This window comes from Poecilia mexicana, unplaced genomic scaffold, assembly GCF_051168715.1.
Source record: "Poecilia mexicana isolate PSO_F unplaced genomic scaffold, ASM5116871v1 scaffold_20, whole genome shotgun sequence".
Classification (NCBI taxonomy): domain Eukaryota; kingdom Metazoa; phylum Chordata; class Actinopteri; order Cyprinodontiformes; family Poeciliidae; genus Poecilia; species Poecilia mexicana.
Window position 1 is genome coordinate 2,248,979 of NW_028263389.1, and position 12,395 is coordinate 2,261,373.

A 12,395-nucleotide genomic window follows, 5' to 3' on the forward strand; every position below is an offset into this window, starting at 1 on the left:
ACACATTAAGGCCCATATAACCAGACACAGCCAGCCCCTCTGTCAGCCCGCTTTCATCACACACACCATTTATTAGACAATATGTTGCTGCAGCTGAATGGATTGCATGTCAAAAAAGCTTTGAAAAGGCTTGAAAAGAACCTTTTCCTGCCATCCAGGAAATTGGACTTGCCTGCTAAGAGAAAGGTAAAGTCCTCCAGAAGAAGGATGCGAAATAGGCTTAGAAGCTGAAACTATGTGTGTGTGCGCGTGTGTGTGTACGGCTGTTTACATACGAGTGTGTGGCTGGCTTGCATGTGGTGAGAGCTGGCAGAAAAGGCCCTGAGAGGTTTAGCATGCAGGATGGAAAGTACCCCTCACACACCTCCACACAACTCAACCATCTCGGCTGTTTTTCCGTGCGATCTTTGATGTGTCCGGCCAAAAGCTTCCACCGCTCCTGGTTCATCTTCCTCTTCAGGGAACCACCATGATGTGGATTCTGTCCCTCCACACAGAACCCAGACCCAGAGGAAGTTTTATGTAACAGGTTTTATCCTGTCTGTTTGACGCGCGGCAGTTTTGTCCTGGTTGAAATTTTTACATCCGTTACCTTTCAACTACATAAAGCAAGTCATCTGGTGACTGTGACCAGACACATCTCTCTGTGGTCAGAGTGATGTGTCTCTTCTGTGACCAATGCTGTCAGTTCAAGTCATCGGCCACGTTTTATTAGACGGGAAGAAACTACACATCTGTAGACTCTACCTGTGCTAAATCTTAGTCCCAGTTAAAGGGCGTTTAACTAAAGTCCTACAGGGTTTAGAGTCCCAGCTGACGACGTTTCAACTAAAAACCTAGAGGTTGGAGTCCTTGTCAAACGGTGTTTTTGACTAAAGTCCCAGAGGGTTTGAGTCCCAGTTAAACGATATTTAACTGAAGTCCTAAAAGGGGTGCGGGTTTTAATGTTTTTATCTTTTTTTAAAATCTTTTTCAAAATGTCTTTCTCTTTCTCACTGTTTTTTTTCAATGTCACATGCTGTTTTTATTTTAATTATGTGAAGTACTTTGCTGTTGAAATGTGCTATACAAATAAAATTTGATTGATTGACTAAATGAAGGCAGGTTGATGACCTGTAGCAGGATGGATGCAGAAAGGAGAGAGAGAGAAAACATCCCTGAGGATCGCATCGCCATCAGAGACCTTGTATTGTTCCTACAACCCCAACTATGTTAATTCTGTTAACTGTTTCTGTTCATGGAGGTAGGTTTAACCAAAACTGCTTTATTAACTTTGGATGTGAGAAGTGATTAAAACAGAGATGTTCCCTGAGACTTCTTGGTGGTTGTCCAGATTGGAGAAAGTTGATCAGAACCCTCAGGCTAGGCTAACCTTTCCCCAAGAGGCTCTCGTCTCTCTGCTCTCTGAACAGACTCTCATCTGCCACTGGTTGTTGATTATCACCCGTCCTTTGAGGAGGTGAGTGTGTGTGTGTGTGTGTGTGTGTGTGTGTAGTAATTAAAGACAGAAGGTGCAAAAAACTCAACAGTGTACTGTTGACCAGCAGTGACTGGTCAAGAAAAAACGTCCTTGTATCAAACTCCATCAGAAGTGAAGCTTGGTGTAGCTTCACTTGGTATAGCTGCTCACTATTTGAAGCCTTACCCAAAGCTGAAAATGACACCATAGCCATCGCGCTGCAGTAAAATGTGTGCTGCTGTGTCGTATCATATAACATCTCTTTACATTTCGGCATCAGCTGGATGGACAGAGTGAAGGTGACTCAACAATGTTATGAGGCTAATTCACCTCAGGAGGTCAGTAGATGTGAGTGTGAGCTTAGACTAGACTTTGAAACAAGTGTGATGAAATGAAATGTAAGAAAACGGGCAGCAGAGCAGCCTCTGGGTGCAAACACAGCAGATGGTCCTCCAGTGTTGGTCTAATGTGGAAAACACACTGATCTACAGGATGTGATGCACAAGACAGGTTTAGTACGGCAATGTTCCTTTGTATTTAAAGCAATGGATGGATTTGATAAGCCAGTACTATGGTTTGAAAGTAACTAGTGATGTAAAAATGTTATTTATTTAAGCTGAAAACAGCGTGCATGTATATACTTACATACTGTAAAATATCAAAGCAAACTTTAAAATGCACCATCTAAAGTCAGATAACAAAGTGATCATTACAGGAAATCTGGTGAAATCAGAAGGACATGAAGTATTTAGTGTTTGCTCTGTGTCATGGTTTATCTTCGGACAGAACGGTTGACAAAATGCAAAAGCCACAAAGCAACAAGACATCAGTAATAAAAAACACAGACAAACACAAACCACTACAGAAATTATGCTAATATGGAAGATATGCTAAAACAAACACAATGCTGAAATTGAAGTTATGCTGAAAGAGGATTTATTCTCAAATGCGAATTTCACTAAAATGGAAGTTTTGCTAAAATGCAAAATGGTAAACTTCTGTTTTAGCAGGACTTCATTTTCTGTCTGTTTCAGCGCGATTTCTGCTTTAGCCTAAACTTCATCTTAGCACATCTTCGGTTTTAGCATAACTTTCAAAATAACTCATGTTGTGGTTTTGCCATTGTTTTGTGGCTCTTTGTTGTTCTTTTGTAACTTTTGTTGACCCTTCTGGGCAAATGCAAGTGTGTTTTACCCGCTTTCTGTAAGACAACACTTCCTAATGACCCAGGTATTGTGTAGAAATCTGGGGTACTTCCTCATTGAGTTTGCATGTCTATCAAAAAACAAAATCCACATCATGCTGACTGGTTACCTGAATTGTGAGTTTCTGTGGTCGTCTGTTATGTATCTTCCTGTGACGGACAGGTGACAGTTGACCACAGGCTGAAAGGACGTCCACATACCGCAGAGACCAACCTGTATTTACTTCTGTCACCTTCTTCTATGTAACTCACAGTTAAAAGCAAATAACTTCCATTTCAAGCTGTTTTCAGCCAATGAAACCATGTTTTGTTGTTTTGTTGGAGCTAAAATAAAGCCACAGTTTTAAGCTATCTCTCCCAGCTCTCACCTAGCGCCCAACTTTCCTTCCTCAGTTGTTTAATCACTCGCTGGCTTTTGTTCCATCCTCCAGCAGAGATAAGTTATGCAGCAGCTGCTACACATGAAGTCTAGAGTCTGTATTCAAATAAAATAATTAAAAAAAAAAAAAACAGGAAATGTGTGAAGGATGGCGCACACCTAGGCAGCCGTCTCTTAGAGTGTTTGCTTGAATAAGATCTGTGCTCGGCATAATGGCTTCTTGGGCTACCTGTGTGTGTGCTGATAAACACACGGCACACCGTCATCTCCAACCTGCTCACAGCTCACAGCGACCTCCATCTGTTGCCACTTTTGAAAAGAGCGTCTGAAAACAGATTTGTGTAATTTGGCATGTTCTTTCAAATGGAAATAATCCGCCTGTTTCTCTTTCTGGGGCTGGGAGGTGGGGAAGAGAGGGGGGTGCTCTCCTCCGCCGCAGCTTTCAAGGTTAGATTAACGGGACGTTTTTATCGCGCCGGGTTCAGTCCGGATGTTTGAAGCACACAGAAGGCCTCTGTGCGCTGCGCTCTCTGCCTGCTATCGGCTCGTGAGAAAGGAACCGTGACTGTAAAAAAGTTTTGCCCCGGAAAGAGAAGTGAATGGATGAAAGTAGATTGCAATGATGTAGAGAGAAATTCAAAGGACATAAAAGCGACTCAACCAATTTTGAAGTAGAGAAAGTGGCTGTCAGAAGTTAGCGTGCACATTACTATGACCTTTGTGTTTCCATTAAATACCATTTCATAGCAGTATCGCCAGTGGCAATATAAATGTCTCTAATTTGAAATGCTCCTGTTTTCAGTTTGACCAACAGATTTTTGGTAGATTAGCTTAGCTGGAGATACTCTGCATGAAAGTTTTGGTTATGGATTGTTTACTTCCTGTGTGTGATGTTGTCTTGAAGCACCAGTAACTAAAGAGACCGCCCCCAAAAGCAGGAAGCAGGAAGGGCATTCTGGGTAAATGCCAACAAAACTAACATGCTAGTTTAGCGCTAGGAGGAGAAAATGGCTCGTGGTCTTTTTCCAAAAGCAAAACAGAAATCCTGCAATGGATAAAATCTGATACCACCCCATTTTTGTTTGCATTTCATGAAGAAAGTTGTGCTTGGTGTCTTCTGCTTCAGTGGTTCTTGGTGCAGCTCCACCACAGGCGAGGAGGGGAACAGGTTGCTCAGTGTTTGACAAAAACGTTTTGTGTACTGTGTGTGTGTATGTGTGTGTGTGTGTGTGTGTGTGTATATATAAAAAAAAAATTCCCCTCTCACCCTCCGTGGGTGGTCTCTTTCATCCTCTGAGCTCGGGTCCTCTACCAGAGGCCTGGGAGCTTGAGGGTTCTGCGCAGTATCTTGGCTGTGCCTAGAACTGCACATTTCTGGACTGAGATGTCTGATGTTGTTCCTGGGATCTGTTTGAGCCACTGCTCCAGTTTGGGGGTGACTGCCCCGAGGGCCCCGATGACCACAGGCACCACTGTGGTCTTCACCTTCCAGGCCTTCTCCAGTTCCTCTCTGAGGCCCTGGTATTTCTCCAGTTTCTCATGCTCCTTTTTCCTGATGTTGTGGTCACTTGGTATTGCTACATCCACCACAACGGCTTTCCTCTGTTCTTTATCCACCACCACAATGTCCGGTTGGTTCGCCATTACCATCTTGTCTGTCTGGATCTGGAAGTCCCACAGGATCTTAGCTCGGTCATTCTCCACCACCTTTGGGGGTGTCCCCCATTTTGACCTCGGGGCTTCCAGTCCATATTCTGCACAGATGTTCCTGTACACTATGCCCGCCACTTGGTTATGTCGTTCCATGTACGCTTTCCCTGCCAGCATCTTGCACCCTGCTGTTATGTATATATATAAAAATTCCCCTCTCACCCTCCGTGGGTGGTCTCTTTCATCCTCTGAGCTCGGGTCCTCTACCAGAGGCCTGGGAGCTTGAGGGTTCTGCGCAGTATCTTGGCTGTGCCTAGAACTGCACATTTCTGGACTGAGATGTCTGATGTTGTTCCTGGGATCTGTTTGAGCCACTGCTCCAGTTTGGGGGTGACTGCCCCGAGGGCCCCGATGACCACAGGCACCACTGTGGTCTTCACCTTCCAGGCCTTCTCCAGTTCCTCTCTGAGGCCCTGGTATTTCTCCAGTTTCTCATGCTCCTTTTTCCTGATGTTGTGGTCACTTGGTATTGCTACATCCACCACAACGGCTTTCCTCTGTTCTTTATCCACCACCACAATGTCCGGTTGGTTCGCCATTACCATCTTGTCTGTCTGGATCTGTCAGGATCTTAGCTCGGTCATTCTCCACCACCTTTGGGGCTGTCCCCCATTTTGACCTCGGGGCTTCCAGTCCATATTCTGCACAGATGTTCCTGTACACTATGCCCGCCACTTGGTTATGTCGTTCCATGTACGCTTTCCCTGCCAGCATCTTGCACCCTGCTGTTATGTGCTGGACTGTCTCAGAGGCCTCCTTGCACAACCTACACCTTGGGTCTTGTCTGGTGTGGTAGATCTGAGCTTCTATTGCTCTGGTGTTTAGGGCCTGTTCCTGGGCGGCCAGGATGAGGGCCTCCGTGCTGTCCTTGAGTCCAGCTTTCTCCAGCCATTGGTAGGATTTCCTGATATCAGCCACTTCAGTTATTTGTCGGTGGTACATCCCATGTAGGGGCTTGTCTTCCCATGATGGTTCCTCCAGCACCTCGTCCTCTGTTCCCCATTGCCTGAGACATTCGCTGAGCACATCGTCCGTTGAGGCTTTGTCCTTGATGTATTTGTGGATCTTAGATGTTTCATCCTGGACAGTGGCTCTCACACTCACTAGTCCTCTGCCTCCTTCCTTACGGCTCGTGTACAGTCTCAGGGTGCTGGATTTGGGGTGGAACCCTCCATGCATGGTTAGTAGCTTCCGAGTCTTAACATCCGTGGCCTTTATCTCTTCCATTGGCCAGCTAATTATTCCGGCAGGGTATCTGATTACTGGTAAGGCATAGCTGTTTATTGCACGGATCTTGTTCTTGCCATTGAGCTGGCTTCTCAGGACTTGCCTTATTCGTTGGAGGTATTTGGCTGTGGCTCCTTTCCTTGTGACCTCATCGAGGTTGCCATTTGCTTGTGGTATTCCCAGGTACTTGTAGCTGTGCTCTATGTCTGCTATCGTTCCCTCTGGGAGTGAGACCCCTTCTGTGCGGACGACCTTCCCTCTCTTTGTAACCATCCGGCCACACTTCTCTAGTCCGAATGACATCCCAATGTCAGTGCTGTAGATCCTGGTGGTGTGGATCAGTGAGTCGATGTCTCGCTCGCTCTTGGCGTACAGCTTGATGTCATCCATGTAGAGGAGGTGACTGATTGTGGCCCCATTCTTAAGTCGGTATCCGTAGCCAGTCTTGTTGATGATTTGGCTGAGGGGGTTCAGGCCTATGCAGAACAGCAGTGGGGACAGAGCATCTCCTTGGTATATGCCACATTTGATGGACACTTGTGCAAGCGGTTTGCAGTTGGCTTCAAGGGTGGTTTTCCACAGCCCCATCGAGGTCTGGTATGAAAAACTGGACAGCACCAGGGCCTGACATGATCCATGCCTACTGGCTAAAGAAACTCACTGCCCTCCATGAGCGACTGGCAGCTCAACTGAACCAGCTGCTACAGAATGGGACTCACCCTGAATGGTTAACTGAAGGGCGCACAATCCTGATCCAGAAGGATCCCTCAAAGGGTTCAGTCCCATCCAACTATCGGCCAATAACCTGTCTCTCTACAACATGGAAGCTCATGTCAGGCATCATAGCGGCTAAGATAAGCGGACACATGGATAAATACATGAGCACGGCACAGAAGGGCATCGGCATAAATAGTAGAGGAGCCAAACACCAACTCCTTGTAGACCACACAGTCGCCCGAGACTGCAAAACCCGACACACGTACCTGTGCACCGCTTGGATTGATTACAAGAAAGCCTATGACTCAATGCCACACACCTGGATCATTGAATGCTTAGAGATGTACAACATCAATAGGACTCTAAGAGCCTTCATTGCAAACTCGATGGGGCTGTGGAAAACCACCCTTGAAGCCAACTGCAAACCGCTTGCACAAGTGTCCATCAAATGTGGCATATACCAAGGAGATGCTCTGTCCCCACTGCTGTTCTGCATAGGCCTGAACCCCCTCAGCCAAATCATCAACAAGACTGGCTACGGATACCGACTTAAGAATGGGGCCACAATCAGTCACCTCCTCTACATGGATGACATCAAGCTGTACGCCAAGAGCGAGCGAGACATCGACTCACTGATCCACACCACCAGGATCTACAGCACTGACATTGGGATGTCATTCGGACTAGAGAAGTGTGGCCGGATGGTTACAAAGAGAGGGAAGGTCGTCCGCACAGAAGGGGTCTCACTCCCAGAGGGAACGATAGCAGACATAGAGCACAGCTACAAGTACCTGGGAATACCACAAGCAAATGCCAACCTCGATGAGGTCACAAGGAAAGGAGCCACAGCCAAATACCTCCAACGAATAAGGCAAGTCCTGAGAAGCCAGCTCAATGGCAAGAACAAGATCCGTGCAATAAACAGCTATGCCTTACCAGTAATCAGATACCCTGCCGGAATAATTAGCTGGCCAATGGAAGAGATGAAGGCCACGGATGTTAAGACTCGGAAGCTACTAACCATGCATGGAGGGTTCCACCCCAAATCCAGCACCCTGAGACTGTACACGAACCGTAAGGAAGGAGGCAGAGGACTAGTGAGTGTGAGAGCCACTGTCCAGGATGAAACATCTAAGATCCATAAATACATCAAGGACAAAGCCTCAACGGACGATGTGCTCAGCGAATGTCTCAGGCAATGGGGAACAGAGGACGAGGTGCTGGAGGAACCATCATGGGAAGACAAGCCCCTACATGGGATGTACCACCGACAAATAACTGAAGTGGCTGATATCAGGAAATCCTACCAATGGCTGGAGAAAGCTGGACTCAAGGACAGCACGGAGGCCCTCATCCTGGCCGCCCAGGAACAGGCACTAAACACCAGAGCAATAGAAGCTCAGATCTACCACACCAGACAAGACCCAAGGTGTAGGTTGTGCAAGGAGGCCTCTGAGACAGTCCAGCACATAACAGCAGGGTGCAAGATGCTGGCAGGGAAAGCGTACATGGAACGACATAACCAAGTGGCGGGCATAGTGTACAGGAACATCTGTGCAGAATATGGACTGGAAGCCCCGAGGTCAAAATGGGGGACAGCCCCAAAGGTGGTGGAGAATGACCGAGCTAAGATCCTGTGGGACTTCCAGATCCAGACAGACAAGATGGTAATGGCGAACCAACCGGACATTGTGGTGGTGGATAAAGAACAGAGGAAAGCCGTTGTGGTGGATGTAGCAATACCAAGTGACCACAACATCAGGAAAAAGGAGCATGAGAAACTGGAGAAATACCAGGGCCTCAGAGAGGAACTGGAGAAGGCCTGGAAGGTGAAGACCACAGTGGTGCCTGTGGTCATCGGGGCCCTCGGGGCAGTCACCCCCAAACTGGAGCAGTGGCTCAAACAGATCCCAGGAACAACATCAGACATCTCAGTCCAGAAATGTGCAGTTCTAGGCACAGCCAAGATACTGCGCAGAACCCTCAAGCTCCCAGGCCTCTGGTAGAGGACCCGAGCTCAGAGGATGAAAGAGACCACCCACGGAGGGTGAGAGGGGAATTTTTTATATATATATATATATATATATATATATATATATATATATATATCCATCCATCCATCTATCTTCACATAGTGCATAGAGGCAAATCTGTCATTTTTGCACCTTATTTTGGTCATTCTTTTGTACAAAAATTTCCATTTTTTATAAGATAGACATATACATGTTCTACCCAAATTTCTGGAATTATTCATGGTAAATTTTAAATTTGTAATTGTAAATGTTCTGACTCGTGTATCATATAAATCATAAATGCTTTTGTTTTTCCTGACGTGTTCTTTTATCTAGCCGATTGGTCTACGCCTTACATCTGCTCCCGTAACCTCCACCACGCGCTGATGCCAAAACAAAACTACAGCCTCCCTGATGACAGAAGTACACACCGTCACGCTATGCTTCAGAGTGGTTTGGCGGAGAACCCGGGCTCCAGCCTAACCCGGTCAGCCAGTCCTGAACACGCTGCTGGAGCAGGATGGGAAACAGCAACGCTTTTCTGTCTGAGCTCCAAGGTGAGGCCGAAGCCAAAGGTATGGTGATGAAAGGTATGCCCTTTTGTTAGGACTCCAGTTTTCTGTTTTCAGGTCTTTTCTCTGTAGGACTCTTTGCTCAGCCAAAGTATATAACCGGTGTCATCAGATGTGCTTTTTAGCTCTGGCTTGTGAAAAAGCAGAAGCTGTGAGTTCAAAAGGGAAATTCTGCTGACAGAGAAACAAGCTCCAGCTCTCCAAACCTCACATGTTTACATGTGCTCTCTTGGTTACAAGAAGTGATTAAAGGAAAAACTGATTGTGTGTGTGATTAGTTGAGACTGCAGCTGCATGTTATGCACCAGATTATAACAAACAGGAAAAAACTATTGTTTGATGCTGAAACTCCGTTTATGTTTAATGAGTCAGTGTTAGCGTCTCTTTGATCCGACCGGCTGCTCATGGAAACGTCCCTTCAGATACACCATGACCTGCCAGTGTTTGACCGCGGTCTGACACACACCTGGAGAACCACTTTGCTTTCCTGAGCTCCACCAGCAGCTGAATGCTGCGTGCCCGATTTCATCACTATGGTTTCCTGTGAAGAAAAATATATATTTGTAATATTTTTTCCTTGTACTGGGTATGTGGGATGATTTTGTTTTATGTTTAGCAAACTGTTTTAGCCATGTTTTAGCCTGTATGCTAACAAAAAGCTGGATGATATTTAGGTCTAAGTTAATCATTTTGGTCTATTTGCTTGGTTTGCAATCATGTCAAAATTTTGCTTTATGGAAAGTTTAAGTTTAAGCTAATTTGATGCTTTAAAGTAAAAAACATGTTTTTTTACTTTAAAGCATCAATTTGTACATTAATTTGTAAGTAATGCAAATTAAAGGGGCAGAATTATGTTTTCCAGGGACATGGTGTCATTTTATAGCATTATCAAGTTAACTATGTCACCTTCAGTTGTTGAAAAAAAAAAGTTACATAAATCAAATATGGCTTAAAACAAATTTGACTTTGCAATTTAACGCCTTGAAATTGGGCCTCTACCTCTTTAAGAAACTCCTGCTCTTTCTTGTCAATCTTCTCTGCTGTGTTTTCATGTCTGTGGTTAATCGTTTAACTCTTGTCTAAATGTGACACAGAAAACCAAAGTCATGCTGCTACAGCCACTGCACTGAACCCCATTGAAAACTTCCTGGTTTTTCCACCAGGTTTTTTGACTCCTGAACTCTGAGTTCAAACATTAATATTGTGGTTTCTAAATTATTTTCTTTGCATTATTTGAGGTCTGAAAGCACTGCATCTTTTTTCGTTATTATTTTTGACCATTTCCCATTTTCTGCAAATAAGTACACAATTTTTGCTTGGAATTTCACAGACATGATGTCAGTAGTTCATAGAATAAAAAACAATGTTCATTTTACTCAAATATAAACCTATAAAGAGAAAAATCAGAGAAGCTCATAATTCTAAGTGCTCTCTTAATTTTTTCCAGAGCTGTATATTCTTTTTTTTCTATGCTTTCTTTTAGTTAATCTTTTAAATAAACCAGACATGTTCAGTTATCCTCCCGACCCCACTAGGGACAAGGGTGTAAGAAAATGGATGGATGGATGTTCACTTATTCCTATTTCATATTTTAGCACATACCAGATACTAGAATATTTATTTCTTAGATTCTTTGCAATTTCTCTGAGTGTTGTTTGGTCTAGTTTTGAGGTAAATTTGCTGAAACTTCCACTTCTGGGAGGAAAATTCTCATAAATGTTCGAGTAAACCTGCATCTCTTCGCATTAACGGAATAGAAAATGTTTGGAAATGCCAATATAACTCCTCTGGGATTATTGGACGGCAACAATTGCTTCCCCAAGGCAATGTCTTTCTGGCTAATCATTGTGTATGAATACACCTGGCTGATGTGATCCCTACTGGCTCTGTCAACCAGTTTTTGTCAAGTGCACTAAGAAAAACTACAAAACAATAAAACCCAAAAGCATTTCTCCAAGAAAAATACTCCATCTGTTTCTCAACTGACAATTTCCGAAGTCTTTTGCTAATTCCGGAGCCGCGTCTCGTCAGACGGGAGCTCGTCAGGTTGAGTGACGCGTTCAGGGAGGCTGAAACACGTGAATGCATGTGGGGAATAAAAACAAGCTGCGCTCACACACCGTTTTCTTTCCCACACTGACACCTTGATGATTCTCACCTCCATTACTGCTCACCTTCTGTTCCCGGCAGGACTGCTGGATGTGAGCCTCCATCACCATCTAGTAAACATGCTCTCTCACCGCCGGGGCGACACGCTCTCCAAAAAGCCGTGCTGAGCCTGAGCAAATGCGCTCAGACCGACAGACGAGCGCTCGCAGCAACCCACAGAAAGGACGACAAGTGTACACTCATGTGACCCCCGCAGAGGAAGTGAGATTAGCTTTTTGCTGCTGCTGTAATTCAGTTATCCCTCTCAGCCCGAGGCCAGGCGGCGGGCAGCCGGCCGGGGAGCGGGATTCTGCTGCGTCCAGACTTTTGTCTGATTGGCAGCTTTGCTCATGTCTCCTGCACACATGTGACCGTCTTCTTCCCAGAGTCTGGCTCCTTTCCACGTTCTGCGCCCCCCTTCGGTTTTCACACAACCTCCCGACACCAAGGCTTCTCTCTTGCTGCTAATCTGCCATCTTAAATATGGCTGCCGTGACAGCTTGCTTTATGACATGACTCTTGACTCAGGAATTTCACCGTGGCATAAGGGTCTGGGATTGCACTGGCACCTACAGTAAATATAGTACAAACATTTACAAAAGTTCAAGCAGAAGATCACTGGTGTAATATTTAATTTAACAGTGAGACTCAGTTACAATATTGAGTTAACTTATGGGTCTATAATTGATCAGTCGTGTTTCAAAGGCGATAACATTTTCAAATTAAAAAACGTTTTTTTGCTAAGTTATTTCATAAATAGATATATGAACACAACAACAAAGATATTTATTGTTTCTACTCTTATTTAGATAGTTGAACAATTTCTGATGGCAAATGAGAAAAAAGCACAAATGGACATAAACCAACTACACAGAAATCTGTATTAACATGTTATCAAAGTATTTCATATCAAAAAATGGTCCTTCAAACTTTCAATAATACTATCTGTCAGAATGAAACATCTTGA

The 12,395-nt window shown here is 44.8% G+C and overlaps 1 long non-coding RNA gene across 1 annotated transcript; it reads right to left on the reverse strand.

Moving 5' to 3' along the window:
* Positions 1-9,609: 9,609 nt before the first annotated feature.
* Positions 9,610-11,968, reverse strand: LOC106929858 (uncharacterized). Its single transcript, XR_001420737.2, has 2 exons — positions 11,455-11,968; positions 9,610-9,821 (listed from the first exon to the last, which is right to left on the reverse strand). It is a non-coding gene; the product is annotated as an uncharacterized LOC106929858 (long non-coding RNA).
* Positions 11,969-12,395: the final 427 nt, after the last annotated feature.